The sequence below is a fragment of the Lycium barbarum genome, chromosome 9 (assembly GCF_019175385.1).
Source record: "Lycium barbarum isolate Lr01 chromosome 9, ASM1917538v2, whole genome shotgun sequence".
Classification (NCBI taxonomy): domain Eukaryota; kingdom Viridiplantae; phylum Streptophyta; class Magnoliopsida; order Solanales; family Solanaceae; genus Lycium; species Lycium barbarum.
Window position 1 is genome coordinate 106,692,270 of NC_083345.1, and position 22,996 is coordinate 106,715,265.

Below are 22,996 nucleotides of genomic sequence, written 5' to 3' on the forward strand. Positions count from 1 at the left end.
AGCAGAACCAGTAATCGCTTCGACAGAACAAAAGCACTATGCACTATATTCTCTATATTTTGCTAAGTGATAAGGAAATGACCACAATCAAGAGTACATAATTGTATTTTTCAAATATTCAAACTACAAATCCTCAATCAAGCTGCACATTACCTAAACAAATCCTGTACAAACTAAACAACACAGATTTCCTTCAAAAATAAACTAACACAAAACACTCAATCAACTAGAGCTTTAGAAGGCACAAAACAAGCAAATGATTAGTTGTACCCAAATCAACACATATAATCGAGCATGCTTGGAAATCGAACAATATCTATGCGAAAAAATGAAGTAAATTGAAGCAGAAAACTAAAATCTAAGTAAATCAAAGTAGAAAACTAAAACCGAGTTCTAAATTTCGAAGACGGAAAGAGAGTTGAGATCTAGGGTTTGAAATATATATTTTCAAATTTCAAATAAATCAACAGTTAAAAATAAATCCTCTCTTTCCTAATCTCCAAAATCTCAAATATCAAACTTAAAAAAAAAAAACCCTTAAATTTCATCACAGTAAGACCAAAATTAATGAATAATGAAGGTAATTACTACCCTTAAGACCAAAAAGTCAATGATATTATCGATTTGAAGCAGCAATCTCTACATATTTGAAAAAAGGAAATTTCGTGAGTGCAATTTCTACTAGAGCACAATACGTATTGGAGATTTATGAGAAAAGGAAAAATGAATTGGGTTATTGGTTACATGAATTGGATTTCGTTTGAATCTTTGTAAGTGTAATTTGTGAGAGAATCGATTAAGTTTCTGAGTGAAGAGTAAGAGTGAAGGGAGAACTGGTTTAACACCCTTTTTATTATAAGTTGTTTAAATCTCCAATACATTATGTACCTAGAGGGGGTTATAGACCTCTGTTAAATTATTATAATTTGGCGCTTTTTTTTTTAAGGTTGTGGAGGTTTTACAACCCGCGCTAATTACATAATTTTGTGGGGGTCTTTTTAACTCCCATAAATTAATGCAATTAGTGGAGGTATTAATACCCTCCGTTAAAAAACTTCCGTAGGTTACCTCTTTATTTTTGTAGTGGAATTGCTATCTTGTTCGTTTATTTGGATTATGGTTCACCTGATGAGAGCATAGTTAAGTACCATAATGGCTTAGGGACATTAGATCGTGACACAAACATCATAAATAATTTTTGTTTACAATAATGTTCAACAATAGGTAATCACAAACTCAAAAATTTCTGCTGCAGTTTAGAATTTCAAAACTAACTATTTTGTTTATTAAGACCCAACAACAAAAATGTTTTGTATCAGTACTTCATGAACCTCCAATAATCAGCAGCCAAAATTGATTTACAATTTCATATAAGTTCCTCAAATTAATTAGTAACCCAACAATAAAGTAGTGGCAAAAGTTAGTTTTAGCTCCAAACCTAAACTTCAAGAAACCCAATCAGTAGTAGACCCCTAGCAATTCACTCTACAAATCCGGTATGAGATTGAGTCTTAACCTCACATGAAGCAATACCAATGATTTAACAATGATTACCAAATCAGTTTTCAGATTTCCATAGTGAAAGTTTTGGATTAAAAGGACTCAACCTAGAACAATAATAGAATAGTGAAATAATTTTTTCAAATGTGTACAACGTGGGTCAAATCAGGTAATTAATGATAAAAATACGGGTCCATTTTGGTTATAATATCTAGCCGGCGGCTTCTCAATGTAAAATATCTTTGAAAATTTTATCAAAAGTGCAATAAATCAACATAGTGCATGATCCATACTATTTAATAGAGTTTTTGAAAATTCATAATCAAATAATTAACTGTTTAGCTAACCCAAATAATAGTACTTTCACATAAATGGGACATAGGAAAAATTAAATAGAGTTTTTGAAAATCCATAATCAAATAATTAACTGTTTAACTAACCCAAATAATAGTACTTTCACATAAATGGGAGATAGGAAAAATTAAATAGAGTTCTTGAAAATCCATAATCAGATAGATAATTGTTTAACTAACCCAAATAATAATACTTTCACATAAATGGGACATAGGAAACATTAAAGTAGGGTCATCCCATGACGGGCAACAACTTCCAAACATAGAGGGTGTATGAATTTGCTTAAAATACTTTTTGGCTTATTTTAATACTAGATGGGCATGGCTCGTGCTCAGAACGGGCCCAACATTTTATAGTTTCAGGTGTGGGATTTTCGTAGTCATTTGGTGAAGAAGGAAATCAGCAACAATGGACAACTACTAATTGCTGTAATTTCAATGATACAACAACTCAAATAAATAATGAACTCTATGGACAACAACGCAGACTCTATTAGCTCATGTTCTAAAACATCCATCTTATAAGTCCTCTGGAATATTCAGTGCTTTTCGATGACCTTATTCAGGGCATCGTTCGTAGATTTAGTTCTTGTAGTCTTCGTGTTGTTGAAGTTAACCTTCAGATTCTCTGATTTGGATGAACCTTACTGACAGTATGCCTGAAATCTTAAACAGTAAGTTACATAGTTTTCTCATTCACTTTGCAAATAAAAAGAGAAGCTAGATCAACCAGTAAGTTTTTTTTTTTTTTTTTTTTTTATAAATTTGGAGTAAAGAGAAGGTTGCAGAACAACTGGTCCGATTCTTTCCTTTAAGTGTATACAAATTCTTCAAGATATCTTAAATTCAAACATGAAATATCATGCTCCCTGCAGGATTCAAACCGACCAACTACAATTTGGTCATTTCAGCTAATACATGACACATATACAATAAAATGCTATAGATAAAACCTTCGAGAGACAATGCTTGAAATGACAATTTAATAAAGGAAGAACAACAAGGCTCAGCAATTTCAAGTATCAATTTATTATGTATAAGTTGGTTGCTCTTTGAGATGATCAAATGTTTTATTTAAGTCATTTGGCCGCTAAAATTTCTCTAACATTTCTTCCATCTGTTAAACTAAAGTTTGCAGGTACAAATTCTTGCATTACTACTAAGGCGTGGTAATAGAAACTTGTAAAAGAACACAAATGTAACTGTTCCACTCTAACTCAATGCAAAAAGATAGTATAGGACAAAATTCAGAAAACTAATATCATACAACATAGATTACCGTCAATGGAAAAGAACTTTAAAATGGAAAAAATGTTGTAAGGTAAGGATGTCACGAAGAAAGATCACATAGGTGAGGATGACATTCGTTCCAAATGGCTTCAACACAATATACATTCAAAATTTCAAGCTAAAGTTTATGTTTCTTATGTTCATCTTTTTTCTACTTTTAATTTTTTTTTTAACTAATGACTAGATCTATTTTAACAATGAACTCCTCAAATATCACAATGCCAATAGAGAGTCCACCATATCTTAAAGAGCAATTGTCTTGGGATTGTTTCATAACAGCTGCATCAATTTTAAAGCGTACATTAGTATCTGAAATATCTATTTAAAACAGTGAAATTATCTTTTTAGACTCTTCTAGTTAAGGATCAATAGAACAACATTGCAAGAGTTAGGCACCCACTTATTTTGACAGAGAAAATTGTCTTCATTATCTTTATTTATTCTCCTCTATTATACTTCGAGTAAAAATGGTTTTTTCATTAGTTTTCCTAGGGTAATCAAGTTATCAAATGAAGAAGGGAAAATAGCACATTTATATAATCTTATATACTTTAGTGTTTTGATGAATACGATATAACAGAGACAGAGTAATAAGTAAAAATTATGAAAGTCTTTAATTAGCAAACCAACCTGAAAAATGACTTTGGTAGCTGCGAGTCTGTGACATAATCACTATGGTGGCCTCAATCAAAGATTTTCCATTTCCTTTTTCTTGATAAAGTAAACAAAGATTTTTACATACGAAAAATATATATCTTGAACTTCACGTGGAAAACAGTAAATACATAGTCTTCAATGCATTTTCTAAACCTTAAGGTTATGAACTTAGGAAATATCTTGTATTTTGTATAGAAACCAGGAAATCTTTTCCCCGAAAAACACAATCTTTTTTATGAAAAGTATTATACAAACTTATATTCTCAACAAGCAACACTAACGAAAATTCTTTGAATTACCTTTTAGACAGTCTCCTCCCGAGTTAGACAACAGAAAAGAACCAATTGCCTTTAGATTACTAGCCTGTCGTTGCAGGCATCAGAACACCTTCAAGTATGTCCATGTAAACTCAAAATAACAAAATGAAAAGTAGAACTATACATGATTATTGATGCCTCGCTAATCTTTTTAGCGATAAATCAGTGGATTAAGCAGCATCCAATCATGTGTATGGAGAAAATGTGTATTCAAGTGTAAACATCTAACACAATCAGATTCCACAAGTATTTAATGAGTCATCTCTTTAACATATCTTCACTATTATCATCAGCACTCAATACTTATTGCGGTATAATATCTTTATATTATTTGATATTATTTGGTAGCATATTTGTAGGGAGATAATTACCATATATTAGTTAGTTTCCTTGTTTCACTAATTACCATATATTAGTTAGTTTCCTTGTTTCACTAGGATCTTAGTTTCCTTGTTTCACTAGGGTTCAAGATTGTATCTTATATATATTCTCTCTTGGTGAATGAATGGAACAAGTCAAGATTGTATAGTTTCTACAATACTAAAAATTCATATTTAATATTGTCCAAAGGATCAACAAAAATGTAGCAAGCATGATTTAAGCCAAAGCATTTCTCAAGCTTACGCCAAAGCATTTCTCAAGCTCCTCTAAGTCAATTTAGCAGTAATAAGTTGCAATTACTCCAACATGAAGAGGACTTGGATTAGATAATTTGGTTCAAATTCATTCAAACTGCACACAAAATTAAAGCTATATAGCTTTTCATTGGTTCTTACATAATACCTACAAATAAAGATTGGAACAGAGTCATATGCACCCACAGTATTCACATGCCTAACCCATTTCTACCTTTAACTCATTCACTGATATAACTTTTAAATCAGTTCTCCACCGTGTTGGTTCATTCGTGTAGGCAGTAGAAGCTTTTTAACTCCCTGATGAAACAAACAACAATCAGCACAAAATGAAAGAGAAAGCAGCACATACTCCAGCCAAAGATTCATAATACTTACAGGACATTCTCAATTTATGTCGTAAAAGGACTCTCTGGAAACAAAAGGAAAATATTAAACATCAAAATTTCGGTCGACTAAATATGAAGGAAGAAGCAGCGGGTAATAGAAAACTATACATAAGCCGAGGGAAGAACGACACTCCTATCTTTTATTTGCATGTTAAACCTCTGCTTGCTCTTCGAAGCAGTGCGGGAGAAAGTGTGTGTCCGAGATTATATTTACCTCAAATAAAAAATCAAAACTTTCATTCAAAATTTTCTTGAGCTGAACATCAGTACATTACAAAATCACAAGCAGAAACTACATTTCACCAGAATATTCAACTATGTTCAATACCTTTTGTCAAGATTTTATATAGCCTATATTAAAAATTCAAATTTTGGTCGAACTAAACATCAATGATGGACAAAGTCACAAGTAAAACTAAACTTTCCTATTAAAATAAAACCCTTTTACCAAATGGTCACACAAACATTTTTTTATAAAAAGGCAAAACACATAAATAAGTCCTTTAACTTGACTCGAGCTGATAAGTATGATCTTAAAATTTTCTAGTGCCCAAGTAGGCACTTAAACTTGGAAAAAATCAAACACGCATACACACGCGTCCTACATGGCAACTGGGGTGAGATACACCCGAAAACACGCCAGTTTAGCCTCAAATCTGATGTCTCCAATGGTAAAAAAGGGGGAAATGACTAATATACCCTTAATGAATCCTCCTTCCCCCTATATTTATCCCTAATTCTCAAATCAAATTTTCATCTTATTCTCTTGTGCCTATTGCTCCAACAACCATTTCTTCGCCTTCTTCACAATTTTCTGCCCATTTGTAAATGGAAATGGCATCTCATTTTTTTGTCGTTGTGAAAAAATAGCTATAATGAAGATTTCTTGGTCCGTAAACAACCCAGGTCGATGGTTTCTTGGATGTGAAGATGGTCGGGTAATGTTGGATTATAGATGGGTTTTTTTGTTTAAATTTGAGTACCCAAGATTCAATTTTTACGGTTCTTTTATTCTTCTTAAACAGATAGGATGCAAATTTTTTAGGTGGTATGAAGTTGATTATCCCGAACATGCTAGAATTGCTATTTCGGGATTACAAAAGAGGATCAAAAAACACGATGAAGAAAAGGAAAAGGTTAGGAGGAAGTATCATTTTTGCTGCTCATTGTGATATCAGCTTGGCTTTATAGAGAGTTCTTTATGTAGTAGCTGTTGCGTATGTTAGTTTTTGGGTAGTTTGGTTGGTTGATAGAGCTATTTTGGGGTCATTTTGCTGGTTCAATCTTGTAATGTAGCTCTTTTTGGGTTGGTGGCTGCTTATATCTATTGTAATCAAGTTAGTGTATAAGTAAATGGTAATGGAAGATTGTAAAATAGTTGATGCACTTTATGCAAGGGCGGAGCCAGGATTCCGACGAAGGGTGTTCATATTTTAGGACAGGGGATGTGTGAGCGATAGTTTGCACACCCTTAGCCGCTAGGCTATCCTTCGTTTCTATGTCAAGGTTGTTCATTACTAGTATATATCCACAAAATTCTATATTTAACATAGGCATTCGATAATTTTTTCCGACGAAGGGTGTTCATATGAACACCCTTCAATGGGTGTGGCTCCGCCACTGACTTTATGTTCATTATGAAGATTTTAAGCTACACACCCTTTTAATTCACTCCCTTTCGTCCCATACATTTCTTCCAATTCAAATGGGTCTCGCACAATTTGTGCAAATACAAGAAAGATTATGTGGTGCTAGTCAGAATGAAAGATTTTGATGTTAACTGGAAAGTGGAAAACAAAATAACTATTAGTATATCATAGTTTCCATTAGTTACATATATATCAAATATTTACAACAAGCACATTTTCATTTGCGTTTGGAGTCTCTTCAATAGACACAGTACTTCTAAGAAAGTCCTGTATGGATAGATATATGGACCTTTCATCCCATCACTCAATGCATATTGCACAAAGAGTGTCAGAAACTCACAAGGAAGGCATCTGGTGAAAGATGATGTTATAACAATTGTTCACAAATCTAGCTAGCAAGATAATAGCATAATGACACAAATCTGTCAATCTAGCCAAAAGGCTTTACCAAACATCTTAAAAGCACACAAAACTTCAATCAAACTATGCATAAAACTATCTTCATAAATCTGCCAATTTTGCCAAAAGGCTTCACAAAACATCCAAAAGCCAAACATACATCAAAATAACCAAAACATACATCAAAATGAATAAATGTTAAGTAGTTGGAATAAATAGTTTAAAGGCAAGTCTAAATGCCACCAGAACTGCTAGAACTTGGGTTTACAAAAATTATATCAAATGAACTTGAACTCTTATGGCCGCCAAGTCTTAGCTATGGATCTGATTTCCAACTTTTTACACTGCTGCATTACTTCAAGCTAGTTTCCAGTGATAGCATCTTTATTTTTCCACCTCAGTCCAGGTGGCTTGAATCCAAGATCAATAGTTGTTAGTGATGCATCCTTTATTGTTGCCCCACTTGAGATAACTCTTTCACTTGGTCTCCCAGACCGCAAAATTCATAAATGTTATACACTTTACATTATACATATCTAAGGAAATTAGCTAATAGATATACATACATTGATCACTTGTCTTTCAGATTGTGTGTCTATGCAAACACTAAATCCCACATCTCTTGTTCTTTTTTTCCAATTGAAGAAGATGTTGCCCTTGTAGTTGAAGAACCAACTTCTGCCCTTGAACTTGATGAGTTGCTGTTTGTTTTCTACTTCCTCTAACTCTTGAAGTTTCTGGCCTTGATCTTGATGGTTGTTAAGTGAGTTGTTGAGTGGTCTGTTGAGAAGGCTATAACATTAAGTAAAAATGTTAGAAGTCTAAGAATGATTCTAACAAACTAGAAAGAAATAGCAAATGCTTACCACTGATTTGCAGCCCCTTTTATTGTGGCCAACTTGATGGCATTTGGAACATGTCATCTTGATTCCTCAAGTTGTGAAACCCTAGAGCTACCCCCCAATTCTTCATTATTTTTTCCACCAACCAATGGTCCCAAAACAATTCCAACAATGGGGCTCCCTTCTTCAATATTCACATGTTTCAGATACAACCTAAAAAATGACCAAGTCCTCAATTCTTTAACACAATTATATAGTTGGTTGTCACTGTCCACCAAGACAAATTAATGGGTAGTAAGGTATTCAACATAAAAAGCTTTAACTTCATCATACCCAATGTTCTTTGCATAAGATTTCATTTTGGTCAAAGAGAAATGGTCCTTATGTAACTCAAACACAGCTTGCTCCAATTTTGATACATATCGACCTTTAAAAAAACTAACCCCATGGTGAAAAATAGTAATAATATGGTCACCCATGTGATCATGTGAAAAGGAGACAAAATTACAGTAAATATTCCCTTCACAGATAAAAAACCCTAACCTTTACAAAGATTTACCGTAAACTCTATTTCAAAAGGAAAAAGTAAAGCTTCAACAAAGTATACGTACCTTGGCTAAATTGAGGGAGAAGAATGGATAAATCTTCAAATCCTTAAAGCTTCAACAACGACCTTGAACGATTTCGAGCCAAATCGAAGAGATTAAACACTGATTTTTGGGTTTCAATCGGATCAATTTGGGGCTTAAGGTTTTCTGTCCTTGGGACTTTTTACACAATGAACCGGCTAAAACATTTCAGCCCTTTTAATTAAACCTTCTTCATTTTTTTTATGTCTAATCTACATGTAAATTAGTTGGCAGCCTCTGATTGGGCATTAATCCACTTAGGAGCGATTACACATCACGCATGTGACCTACTATAATTTTGTGTATTCATTTTTTACTTTTGCCAAGTTTAAGTGCCTACTTGTGCACTAGCAAAGTTTAAGGTCATACTTGCCAGCTTGAGCCATGTTAAAGGGCTTGTTTATGTATTTTCCCAAAAAAAAAAAACATGGCAATTGAGAGTTACCGATAAGGGTTTGCGTGTAACAGCAAGGTTAAGATATTATACCACCACAAGCAACAACTGTCAATGACGACGTTTACTTCTGGAACTTCCGGGGTATTGTCTTCAAATTTCTTTTTCTGAAGAAGGGGGAGAAAAGGAAATCTTTTCTATTGTATGGGAGTCCTACATATGCGGTAGACTTCACAGGTAGCTCTAATTTCAAATGTCATACACGTGTTTGCTTAAGGAGAAGTTCAACACAAACATGTTCATGAGAAAAAGGCAAAGTAATTTAACTACCAATCAAACAAGTCCAAGAATACAATACAATTTCTGTTACTTTTTGTACAATCATTCACTGCAGCTTCCGTACACGCCTTGTTCACTTCTAAATAATAGAAATTTGACAAACACCAAAAGTATTTTTAAGCCAAAAGAATACCCAATTTATTGCTTTTCAGCTAGCTTAAAAGCGTTTTATGTTTAATCAACTATTTTACTTTACTATCCCTTACTATTTTTTATATAATCCCAAAATACCCTTCATTTTGAAAGTCAGCTAAAAACCAATTCAAAAGTCGATCACTCCAATCAAATATCAGGATGAACCAGAGGCAACTCCAGAGCCATTGGAGTACGATCAATGCTTAACGCAGCTACAAATCCTCTTTTTCGATCCAATCGGCTGCCCATCTTGTACTTACCTTGTAAAATTGCTCAACTCATGTCTTTCTTATCAAGAACATTGATCTATTACGCTTTTCCTCCTTCCACACAACTTCAAAGACTTTATAGAACGATATTTTGCATTAAAAGAAGATAAAAATCCTACATTTTCACATTTCATTTGTGGTCTCATAAATCGTCTCAACTTGGATAACATGGGTCCATCAATGAGTTTTTTTTTTTAAAGAATGTTTATTGCATAGGAGTAGGAGAAGGGGAAATGGGAAGGTGTCAGGACCCAATTTAGCTAAGTCTCGCGAGCACCTCCCTTTCTCACCTCGGTAGGTGAACCCTTATCCCAACAATCTCAGACACATGAAATAATAAATAAGTAAGCGGAAGAGATAGAAATACATAAGTCTGACATAATAATAGATAGAATTTACGGAATACATCAAAACCACCCCAGAAATCTGTCTAGTCATACATGAGCAACTAAGTAGAATCTACAAGTATGGAAATATCAATAATACATCAATAGTCTGACTGTCTCGGAATATCAAGTAAGACATAAAATAAAGGAAGAATCTACAAGGCGGCGGAAGTCCCCGTGCTCACCCTATAAGACTCTAAGCTGCAAATCTCGCACCACTATAAGCCACGAGAAGCAGACGTCGATCCTACCTGGAACTCTGCATTCATAAAAGAATGTAGCAAGTGCAGGTCAGTACAAACAACAAGTACGGGTAGGTATCATAGGCCGACTAAGTTTAGCTAACACATATCAAGTCAATAAAGTAAGATAAATAGGTAAATCAACAAGGTATAAGTCAAACACGCGCCAGAATACAAGTACACGTCATCACCTATGTTTAGCATCTAAACCCAATTGTGCCAAGTCTCAATATACTCAATCAGCATCCGTATATCACAAGTACATCACAAGAATATCACAATAGAAGCCATAGTACAATGCAATGCAATAATATATGAAATATGTATACAATGCACATGTTGTGTACATATGTACACCGACGATGAAATATCACATCTCGGTAGCACAATCCATAGGGGACCCACGAAGTCCATGTACCTCACGGTTCCGGCAACAACCTCGACAACTGCTACGATGGTAACTCAGACCGTCACAGCGGTCCCTTAACAAATCACATTGCTGCTACAGCGGCCCTTTTGCTGCAACAGCGGCACCGCTATAGCGGTTCTGGTCACCAGACACCAGGTCACATACTCAAATTTCATAACTTGCACCGAAATTCGATTATCGCTCGATAAGACCTGCTTACATGATATATACGCTACCCCCCCCCCCCATAAAATGCGCTACGAACGCGCTCGTGCTCTCAGAATCTCCATCGGGGGCCTCGTTGACCTAGTCAACCCCTGAAACGTCCAAACTAGTAATCCATACCAAGTCCCAAACCGCACCCGAGTGCATTGGGAACCGAACCGAATATACACACAAGTTCTAATAGGCCATCCGAACCTCTCATAATCGACGGATTCCGGAAAAAAATCCGTTTACCCAAAGGTCAACTTTAAGTCAACCATTTTTTGCTTTTAAGCCAAATTTCTCCAAAACTTACCCGAATAAACTCTGATGACCTCGGGAAGCTTGCTAACGGTCCCAGCGGGTCAAATATGAGCTAATAAAGCTCAAAAAGGGATCAAAAGGGTCAGGGACGCAATAACTAAACGGGTCATTATATCAGATATCAATTAAACAATCGCTCGTCCTCGAGCGACAAGGAAGAGAATGGGGAAAGATACTTGAGCCTGCAACAACTAGGGATATCTCAACACATAACGAGCTTCTCCTACTAGGAAAGTTTCTCATCGAACAAAATTAAATCCCAATAAATGATATAGGTACCATCAGAATGGCACATCTTCAACATAGACACAGGGAATACCGGATGAACACCTGACAGGCCTGGTGAAAAACTAACTCATAGAACAAAGGATCAAACAACGGATAGTCTCAAACAGGCCACTACACCTCGGGCTCACTTTCCTTCCTTCCCAAATCGCATGACGCCCTTGTTGGGTATAACATTCAGAAAAAACTTGATCTCTCACTTTACCAGTCACAACCCTCTAAACTTAGCTCAAGCTGCAATTCTCATATCTTCGTGTTTGAATTTCTCTCACAACTGATCCTCGAATAAATGAATTGCTTTTGCTCGAATTCTCTGATTTGATAAAACCGCAACTCTAAATGCGATCAATAGCCCCATAAACACTTTCCCAAACTGATGCAATCCTTCGAAACATGGCCATAAACTATAGTTGATTCTGAACCAGAAAGATGTGCTGATTCCGCTTACCTTTTTTCTCCCTTACTAAAGCCATTTTTCGTATCGCAATTCTTTGGAAACATATGAACACACATACCAAAACTCTAAAATCATAACTTACTCTCGCCAGAAAGAATCCTTGATTCATCTGAGATCCCTATGCAATTCCATCAAAACTGATCTTATTGACAGCCCACTTGGCTAGTTATAAGTTTTCTTAAACCTTCATATCACAATACCGGAGCCATACTACTGAATATCTTATCGAGTAGAGTCCATCGGAACCCAACTGATCACTATAAAGACCTCTCGCACAACAGTTCCTCTTTAAATCTTTACTAAGCTCATTGTATACCATTATCCTGTCTAAGTAACTGGTCTTAAAAAGTATCATCAAATTCATTAGAAAACCCTGACAAAGCTCGGTAAATCTGTAAATCTATCATACCTCGAATCTGAGCAGAAATACTTCGAATCCTTAGATATCTTCCTGGAAGTATAATCATAGACCTTTAAGCTTAACTCAAACAATGCTGATCCTGAATGAATGCATAACTCTCAAATATCACCAATACTCATTAGAACTGACTCCGAATTTTGACACCAATCACAAGTCATACGACGCATAACAATTTATATCTGTCACGCTCGACTCCACAAGTTGAGTCATATCCAAGTTATGAACTTAGTACCGAAGAGTTATACCTTACGATTTCAATCTTTATGTTTCTCAACCTTTACCCGATATGCAAATCCGATACAACCCCGAACTTTTCGACGCAAAACCTGAAGCCTCATGTAGTAATTATATAACCATCGAACCTCTCATAGTATCACCTCGATATGCTCATAAATTCTATTCAATCTTACACTGCCGCTCTAAATCTCACACAATTACCCCCAAGTCTTTAGTAACCAAAAATGCTTACCCAAACTGTCCAGTCAATATTACTTGCAACATAAATTATTACCACGCATAGGGTCTCAGCTCGAAAATATAACTCTAGTCCTTACATGATAGGAACTCCACAATTATTTCTTTTAAATCCTGCTATCTCATCCACTGTAAAATGTTACGAACTTTCTAACGGTGTACCACCAAGCCATTTCTTATAAATCTCAACATGTCGGTTCACTGAAATATGCTTATTACTAGTTGTCGATCACGAATCTCACGAAATTTTCCTCATATCACTTACTCCATTTATGTAGACTTCCTTCGTTAAGCTCACGCAACAATCACACCTCATCTGAATATTCAAGACAACGATGCCACAATCTAAATAGACTCAAGTAATCCCAAGATGTACCTCATTCTTGCCGACTCTCGATCAACCATACCTTTTCTTGGCTCTTCAATTCCTCAATTTCTATCAGTTCACTTATACCGCCATCGTTTGACCATTACTCGAACCCACTCAGTAGTCTATCACATAACCATAAGTCTCGTACATTAACTGAATCACACCTAGAGATGACAGTAGGCCACAAACTCTATCCATTATAGTTTCCTTAACGCTTACCACTCTAAACCGAACACTCTCTATGTTACACCTCGGAAAATTTCATGTCATTGCCTAGTAAATAGACCAACGTAGTGCGAGAAGTATACGATGTCCCTATAAGTAAGAAAGGTTATTTAACGATTCTAATTAAGATTCCAAAGACGTTAGAAGTAAGAAGAGGAAGTTCCTTAAGAAGGGCAAGGCATATGATGTGTTTTGGAAAAGTTTCGTAAAGTACCGAGCTAGTATTGACTTAATGATGTCTTAAGGAAGAGTTATAACGATCCTCAGATTGGTAATGAAGTGTTAAACAAGTGTCAAGAAGGTTCAATAAGGATTGGAGATCAAACGAACGACGGAAACGATTTCAGGGAAATGGGGTTATACGACCGACTTATATGGTCCGTATAAGGGGTCCGTATAACACCCAACAGAGATGATGTTTGCATGATGATGAACCAAGACCACTTATACGGACCGTACAATGTTATACGGACCGTATAAGTGTCCGTGGAAGTCCCGATGGGCTGAACAAGTTGCAAGTATAAATACATGTTCCCACTTCACAAATTTCATTTCCCACACTTCTTCATTTCTCTCAAGACCTGTAGAAGGTTCTACATACTTCATCTTCAAGAAATACAAGGAAAGCAAAGGTTCATATCATAAATTCAAGTGAATCAAATGCAAGTAAGCTTTTGGGGTTGCTAGAGTCAAGGAATCTCTTGGAAGTGAAGCTAGGTTTTTTCTTCAAGTGGAGTATTGCTATCCAAAACCCATTCCTACTCAATAAAAGGTAAGTTTCATGATCATTCCATGTTGTTTAAGGTATTGAGACGTTGAAAGACTTGGATTATGGAAGAAAATAGAAAATGGATTACAAACATGAAAATAGTGACATTGTTGAGTAGTAGCTTAATATGAATCATGATTTTTGATATGTTGCGATTGTAGTTATGTTATGAATGATGTTAAGAACACGAGAGAAACATTATATGAGGAAGAATGAAATATTGTATTATGACAATGGTCATGGATGCCCTTGAAATAGAAGTAGGAGGATCGAATAATGTATGGTTGATGAATATTGTTGGATATGATATTAGGAATGTTGTTATTGATGATTGGGAGTTGTTATATGATATGGAGAAAGTTGTATAAACAAAGGAAGTGCTGCCCAATTTTCTCTAGCTTTAGTCAAGTATGCTTAAGCTATCGATTATCTAATGTTAATACGAACTCTCTTGAAGGTAAAAACGTGAACATTGGAGGAGGACGTTCAAGCGATAGTGTAGCTAAACGAAAAGGTATGTAAGGCTAGTCCTTTCTTTCTCAAGGAATGAATCCCATGACATCACTTCCCTTATTCTCCGTGACTTTCTTACATTCCGGTAAGTATGAGCCTATGATTATAAAGAGCTTTTTATGAGATAAGATAAGAGATACGTTATGGGTATGATAATGATGATGATGAGCTTAAGTCTAAATATTTCTAAAGCCCATGATATGATGTTTTCATAAAGCTAATTATCTTTATTATGATTCCTTGATGTTGTTCATTGTGCCACACTCACCTTATATGCTAATTCCTTCAAGGTGAGGCAGAATGCTTATAAGACTCTATAATGGAATCGAGGGTTCACGACCTGACGTCACCCCGATAGATGTACAGTTTGTCTTGAGTTTTATGCATGATTCATGATAAGTTTATGATAATGATATTACACAGTGCCTACATGACCGGGCAGACACCGCTACGGCGGGTAGCGTATACACCATGTCTAGATGGCATTGGTAGACACCACTAGTGGGCGGCATGAGATATTTACCCCCGGACGCGGGCTAATGATTATCACACCGTACCTATATGGTCGGGAAACTTATACATATATGCATACATGATATGATGATGATTATGAAGTAAGTCAGCATGCATTATTTCTATCATAATGGACAGTCAGTTACAGGTTGCTCCTTACTTGATGTCTCCTTATTTCATTGACTTATTACTATTGCTTATGCCTTACATACTCAGTACAATGTTCGTACTGACGTCCTTTCCTTTGGACGCTGTGTTCATGTCCACAGGTAGACAGGGAGACGGTGCAGATCCATAGGAGCTATCAACAGATTTACAGGAGCCCTCCATTATTCCGGAGGTGCTATTTTGAGACAGTATATTTGTGTACATATATTTTAGGCACGACGGGGTCCTGTCCCGTCCATATGTCTAGTACTCTAGTAGAGGATCATAGATACGTATGTGTGGGTATTATGGTCTCATGATTTTCCTCATTATATATATATATATATATATATATATATATATATATATATATATATATATATATATATACACTACTTTGATAGCCGAAGGGCTTATGTATATAAAGGCAAATATGTTTCAAAATGAAAATTGTTTTTCCTATGATTATGAGCATAAGAATAAGTATGATGACTAGCAGTATGAGTGGTGCTCGATAGTCATCTCCGGGTACCCGTCATGGCCCCCTAGTCGAGTCATGACACTCTAAATCCTGTGTATCGCATAACAGTCTTACTAATATCCTTATGTATCTCACTGAAGCGTCCTTGCCCGAATTGACTTATTTAATTTTTGAAATGCAAACCAAAATAACCCGCCATCGATCTACCATTTCAATATCCATCTCAATTATTGAATCTGAACACCTCTAACCACTCGCACGCTAATCTTTTTTATTCAATCATATAAGCCGAGTAATAACACTATTAGTAGTGGGATCTAGTCAAATTTACATAATGAATACAAGGTTCCCAACCTTAGTCCACCACTAATCTCTATTAGTCTATGACACAACCGAATATACAACTCATCCATAAACTCTCAAGCCCACTCTACACTGTCTAATCGCAACTAAGCTCCCATATCACTTACTTTTGCTTCAATGATTTCCTTTCTGCCCTTAACCTCGAAGACACCAATTAACCTCATCGGTCACACCCCTTACTGTATGTCATGATATAATGTTCAATCCAAAAAAACTCAAGTACCCATATTACCTCACCTCAAGTCTTACGAATCTTAATTCCCTGAACCCGATAGCAAGATGCCTCATCGCAATCCTTCAGTTCCCCTATTTCATTTCAAATCTCTTATCATACCAACTAACAAACACTTAAATCCACTCGATCCTCTGAACTAACCATCTATCTAAGCCAAACGACCCACCAAACAATATCCATATTTCTCCTCAAATCTAAGTGTAGCAACCAGTAACTTCCCAAGTCATTAATGCATTGGATACACCCATAATTGAAGTCATTTCTACCAGTCGTTTACTAACTCCTCAGAAATCTACAACCCAGTCAATTTACGATTAAATGATGTGACCATAGCATTCACTTAATAACCGAGTAGGTCTCTAACATCAACGAGCTTATATCAAGAATAACTTGTAGCACTAGTCGCAACCTTATCCTGACAACCATGTCAGATACCAATTTTTCCCTTCCCAATCTAAAAAAAACTACTTATGTCTAAGATATTCTATGAAGTCTCAGTTCACCACGCGCTTTCCACAAAAGTCTTCCTTCATGTCTTTATTGTCAACTTCTTTTCTTATTATACGTGATCACAATACGTTTGCCCAAATTCGATGGTCATTTCCGAACTTACACTTGTCCTCACACACCAACATCTAATACTCTACCGCTGTTGAATCGTCAACCCGCCATTGGTACACCAGTGTCACGTACACCATCATAAAGCCTTGAAGAAGCTGAAGTTTCTCCCAAATCGATCATATCATCGAGAAAACCACTATTGTTAAGCCATCAATGCACTTTGTCACTTCCGGGAAATCCCAATGCTGAAACGCGGAGACCGTGCAACCCTCTGAACTATCTTTCCCATTTCTCATGAACTCCCATAATAAACGAGTCTAATCGCGACTCCACACAACAACCGAGTCTAATCGCGACTCCGCACAACAATCGAGTCTAATCGCGACTCCACACAATCGAATGCTCAGGCCATAACTAGAGACTGAACTGGATCATACATCCGAATCAGGATAACACATCTCGTACCAACACATCATAGATTGACCATTCGCATAAGAATTCGAGGACGAGTTTCCACCCTCCTCGGGTGATTGAGATAAGAAAGTTTAGATACCAATTGGAATCGACTAGATACCAATTTGAAGTTGCACGAGAGAATCAAAGAAAGTGAAATTTCCTAAATGTCCTATAGCCTCTCGTAGATAAGTGTGGAGCTCATCGTACTGATCCACGAGACTCTACTAGACACGCTCTTGTATTATAGACCGGGTAACCTAGGGCTCTGATACCAACTTATCACGACCCAATTTAGCTAAGTCGCACGGGCACCTACCTTTCCCACCTCGGTAGGCTAACCCTTATCCCAACAATCTCAAACACATGAAATAATAAATAAGTAAGAGGAAGAGACAAAAATACATAAGTTTGACATAATAATAGATAGAATATACGGAATACATCAAAACCACCCTAGTTGCCTAGTCATACAAGAGCAACTAAGTAGAATCTACGAGTCTGGAAATATCAATAATACATCAATAGTCTGAATATGTCTCGAAATATCAAGTAAGACATAAAATAAAGGAAGAATCTCCAAGGCGGTGGACGTCCCCGTGCTCACCCTATAAGACTCTAAGCAGCAAATCTCGCACCACTATAAGCCACGAGAAGCAGACGTCGATCCTACCTGGAACTCTAGATTCATAAAAGAATGCAGCAAGTGCAGGTCAGTACAAACAACAAGTACGGGTAGGTATCATAGGCCGACTAAGTTTAGCTAACACATATCAAGTCAATAAAGTAAGATAAATAGGTAAATCAACAAGGTATAAGTCAAACACAAGCCAGAATAAAAGTACACGTCATCACCTATGTTTAGCATCTAAACCCAATTATGCCAAGTCTCAATATACTCAATTAGAATCCGTATATCACAAGTACATCACAAGAATATCACAATAGAAGCCATAGTACAATGCAATGCAATAATGTATGAAATGTGTATGCAATGCATATGGTGTGTACACTTGTACTCCGATGATGGAACATCAAATCTCGGTAGCACAATTCATGGGGATCCGCGAAGTCCATGTACCTCACGGTTCCGGCAAAAACCTCGGCAACCGCTACCTCACAATTCCAGCAACAACCTCAGCAATCGCTATGCATATCCTCGATTCCGAGACAACCATCGAACATCGGTCCTCACGACACTCTTATCCAACTGAGCCCAGCTCATAATAGTGTTTCCTTAAGTATCATCAATGTAACATCAATATATAATGAAGGATGAGAATGTGTGCAATGTATGAGTTCAATGTCAATAATCAAATTAATATCACAAGTACCACGCATAGGCACACCAACAATATCATGAAAAAGCTGCACAATAAGCCATAATAGAACACTATCCTCGGATCAAACATCAACAGGTAAGATACTACAATATCATGGTCAATATATATCAATAGTCTCTAATATCTACTATCCCCACGAGGCATTAAGCCAGAAACAATAGAACAAGATAAGTCATAACACAACGGGGTGGCTAACCCCAATCACACAATCGGGTCCAACCTAAGACAATATCCAACCCAATTTCATACCCGAAGGTTTACGTGCTTTCTCTCACAATAGCGTCTAAATATATGCTTCGCGAAATGAAGTCTCACCATAGGGTAAACCTAACCTACCTGAAAGGCCGAACAACAATATCACCAACAATTACTCCTTAGACTTCCCTTTCCTCTGAGCCTTGAGATAAAGAAAACCTAGGCACATTTGAATCAAGAAATTAGAATCAAGAAGAACATCAAACTAACCCTACTTCTATTCAAGACCCAAATCCCCAACCTATGGAATGGGTTTTATGAACTAGAAGGGTGCAATTAGGAATCTAAAGGTTCCAACATGAAATTAAAGCTCTAGGTTATCAATTCCCATCAATATCAAGCTAGAATAACCAGCAAAATTACCCAAATTCGAATTCTAGGCGAAATCCCCAAGTTTGGGTATAAATCATAACCTTAAATTTACAAATTAAGCCTTTGAAATAGAAGACTCAAGTCACAATAGCTAATACCCATCAATATCAGGATAACCCATGCTAAATACACCAAATAAACAAGGTTTTATCATCTTAAAATCATTATAGAAGAAAACCCACAAAACCCCCTTTTGTTCTAACCATTTAAGAGAAATCTAGGCATGGATTATTGATTAGGAAAAGCTAATGAATAATTTAGAGACAGGATTGATACCTTAGAGAAGAAATTAGTGGTAACCCTCCAAAATCGCCTCATTAAGCCTCAAGAATGAAGTATAGGAAAGTGACTTAGTGTCTAAGGGTTTAACACATTAAAAGGCCTCTGACTCAGCAATTACCTCTTCCACGACGTTCGGACCGCCATAGCGGTCCCGCTATGACGGTAACTCAGACTGTCACAGCAGTCCCTCAACAAATCACATTGATGCTACAGCGGCCCTTCTGCTATAACAGCGGCACCGTTATAGCGGTTCTGGTGCTGCCATAGCGGGCACCAAACACTAGGTCACATACTCAAATTTCATAACTTGCACCCGAAATCTGATTATCGCTCGGTAAGACCTGCTCACATGACATATACGCTACCCCCCACCCCCCACCCCTTAAAATGCGCTACGAACATGCTCGTGCTCTCAAAATCTCCATCAGGGGCCTCGTTGACCGATTCAACCCCCGAAACCTCCAAACTAGTAAGCCAAACCAAGTCCCAAAACGCACTCGAGTGCATTAGGAACCAAACCAAATATACGTACAAATTCTAATAGGACATCCGGACCTCTCGTAATTGACGGATTCTCGAAAAAGGTTCGTTTACCCAAAGGTCAACTTTGAGCCCACCATTTTTCGCATTTAAGCCAAATTTCCCTAAAAGTTACCTAAATCAACTCTGATGACCTCGGGAAGCATGCCAACGGTCCCCGCGGATCAAATATGAGCTAATAAAGCTCGAAAAGAGATTAAAAGGGACGGGGACGCAATAATGACCAAATGGGTTGTTACAAAAGGGAATTATAACATGGGAATTCGAACCATCACCAACAAAGTGAAAGTTTTGGTAGCCAACCAACTGAGCTATTAAATCTGTACATCTATCAAAGAGTAGCATAATCATGTACATATGTTTTTATCAAATGCTTCTAGAGGTAAAGAATTTTGTTCTGTACTGAAATTATTGAGTTTCATATGGTTTATTCAGGGATGGGAAGGCCTTCTATATGGTTTTGGGCAATTCTCCCCCCATGAGCTAGCTCTTTTATTTGAGTTAGGCCTAAGATCCATTTAATTCCATGGTATCAGAGTCAGACCCATCCCAATTCATTTACCTATGTTGAGCTCCCATCTTATATTGTCCATGCTCCAAATGCCAGTCCTGAGCGTGTGGGGAGTGTTGAATCCCACATCGTTCATTTCGGAATGGAAGGCCTTCTTATATGGTTTTGGGCAACCCCCTCCCATGAGCTAGCTTTTCGGTTGAGTTCAGTCCAAGATCCATTTCTTTACATGATATCAGAGCCAGGTACATCCCAATTCATTTACCGATGTTGCACTTCAATCTTATGTTGTCCACGCTCTAGATGTCCAGTCCTGAGCGTGGGGGGAGGTATTGAGTCTCACATCGTTCTTTTATAGATGTGAATGCCTTCTTATATGGTTTTGGGCAATCCTCCCCCCATGAGCTAGCTTTTGGAGTTGAGTTAGGCACAAGATCCATGAAAAAAGTTTTAAAGTTTCTTTGAACGAGTGTATTTCGAGGAGAATGAAATGTTTGTTATTATTATATACATTATTTAAGTAAATTATTCAATTTATGAAAAATAATCTTATCTAACTAATTTAAAACTTAAAAGTGAATTGACACATAATATAATTTATATTATCAATCCTGAATAAGAATCTTGCAATTATAAGTTCTTTTTTTGTGTTAACAAATTTAAAGGTATTGTAGGTGTTGACACCTAATTTTTGACCTCCCATAATTTATTTTAATTGCTCAGAGTACTTGAATGTTAAATGGAGTAAAATATGTATTCTTTTTAGAAATCAGAATGATTTTATAAAATGTGCAGATAATATTTTACACTTATTATTTGGTAAAAATAATTTCTATAACAAACCATTTGGAAATTAATTTACAACAATTATGATGTATTTTACTAAATTGAATCAAGGAAATAGTTTAAAATAACTATTTATTTAATTGTTCAAATTATCATAAATTAGCAAATATTTTACTCCATTTAATTCAAGGATATTGATTAATTATAATAAATGGCCATTTTTACTCCTCAACTTTAATTTCTGTATAATAAAATATTATTTGATAATTTTCAAATTAATCGTAATTGATTTAAATAGTTAATTATGGCTATATTTGTAAATTTGCGAAATTGATCGTGTCTTAATTTAATTGCCTAATTCGTTTTAATTTGGTTACAATTTAATTGCTTTAGTTGACCCTTTTAATCTTGCCCAATTTACAAATTTTGTCCATTTTTTTATATACGCTTATATATATATACGAAAATGGGCTTCTTCTTCTTCTTCTTCTTTTTTTTTTTTTTAAAAATGGACCGCGTTGGCCCAATCGGACTGACCCAGCCCAAGTCATCTTCTAAAGGGTCAGCGCCCACTTCTCTTTTCAGTTTGGAACCAAACGACCCTTAAGAGATGAGAAAGGGTTTCCTTCAGGGAAACCCTAGCCGCCGCGGGGCCACCCTCTCTCTCCTCTCATCATCTCGCCATTTTTGGCAAAGATCAGAGGTGTAAGGCCTTAACAGGCCTGGTATGGATGATTTAGGGCAATGCATTTATTGTCTCCTCCAATTTTCACCAAACTCTACCCAACCCGGGTATTATCTTGTCTTTTTTACCATTTTTTCTTTATTTTTCTGATTCTCAATCGGTAATACTCTGCTAACCTTAATTATTTTGGGTTGTTTGAGGATTTGAATCCATGGATCTAATTGGTTCATGAAGAACCAAACGGATCGACTCATTAAGGGCGAAATCTGACCCTTTGTTCGTTTTTGCATTTAATCCTAACCCTACAACATGGATGTGAGGAGGAAACCCCTAAAATGGGAAGTTATCCCACATCGGCTAAGGGAGGGTTTGGGGGTTTTCTATTTAAAGGACCCTATTTCTTTGTTGTAAGACAAGTTTTAAAAAAGACTGAAATTCAGCATATTCAAAAACTCGAAATACTTAAGTTCTTTTAGGCATTTTTCTTTTAAAAATTTAATCATTTTAGTTAAGTTAAAAAACTTAAAATTATTTTCTGTTCTTGTGTGGGTTCTGTGTGATTCTGAGCATTTGGGGGAACAACTAAGTCTCCA

The 22,996-nt window shown here is 36.2% G+C and overlaps 1 long non-coding RNA gene across 2 annotated transcripts; it reads right to left on the bottom strand.

Annotated features, from left to right (window-relative positions):
• Nucleotides 1-7,263: 7,263 nt before the first annotated feature.
• On the bottom strand, nt 7,264-8,859 carry LOC132609284 (uncharacterized). Of its 2 annotated transcripts, XR_009570779.1 has the most exons (4): nt 8,643-8,859; nt 8,365-8,458; nt 8,056-8,244; nt 7,264-7,981 (listed from the first exon to the last, which is right to left on the bottom strand). It is a non-coding gene; the product is annotated as an uncharacterized LOC132609284 (long non-coding RNA). The 2 variants fall into 2 exon arrangements; XR_009570778.1 differs by lacking the exon at nt 8,365-8,458 and having other exon boundaries at nt 8,643-8,831.
• Nucleotides 8,860-22,996: the final 14,137 nt, after the last annotated feature.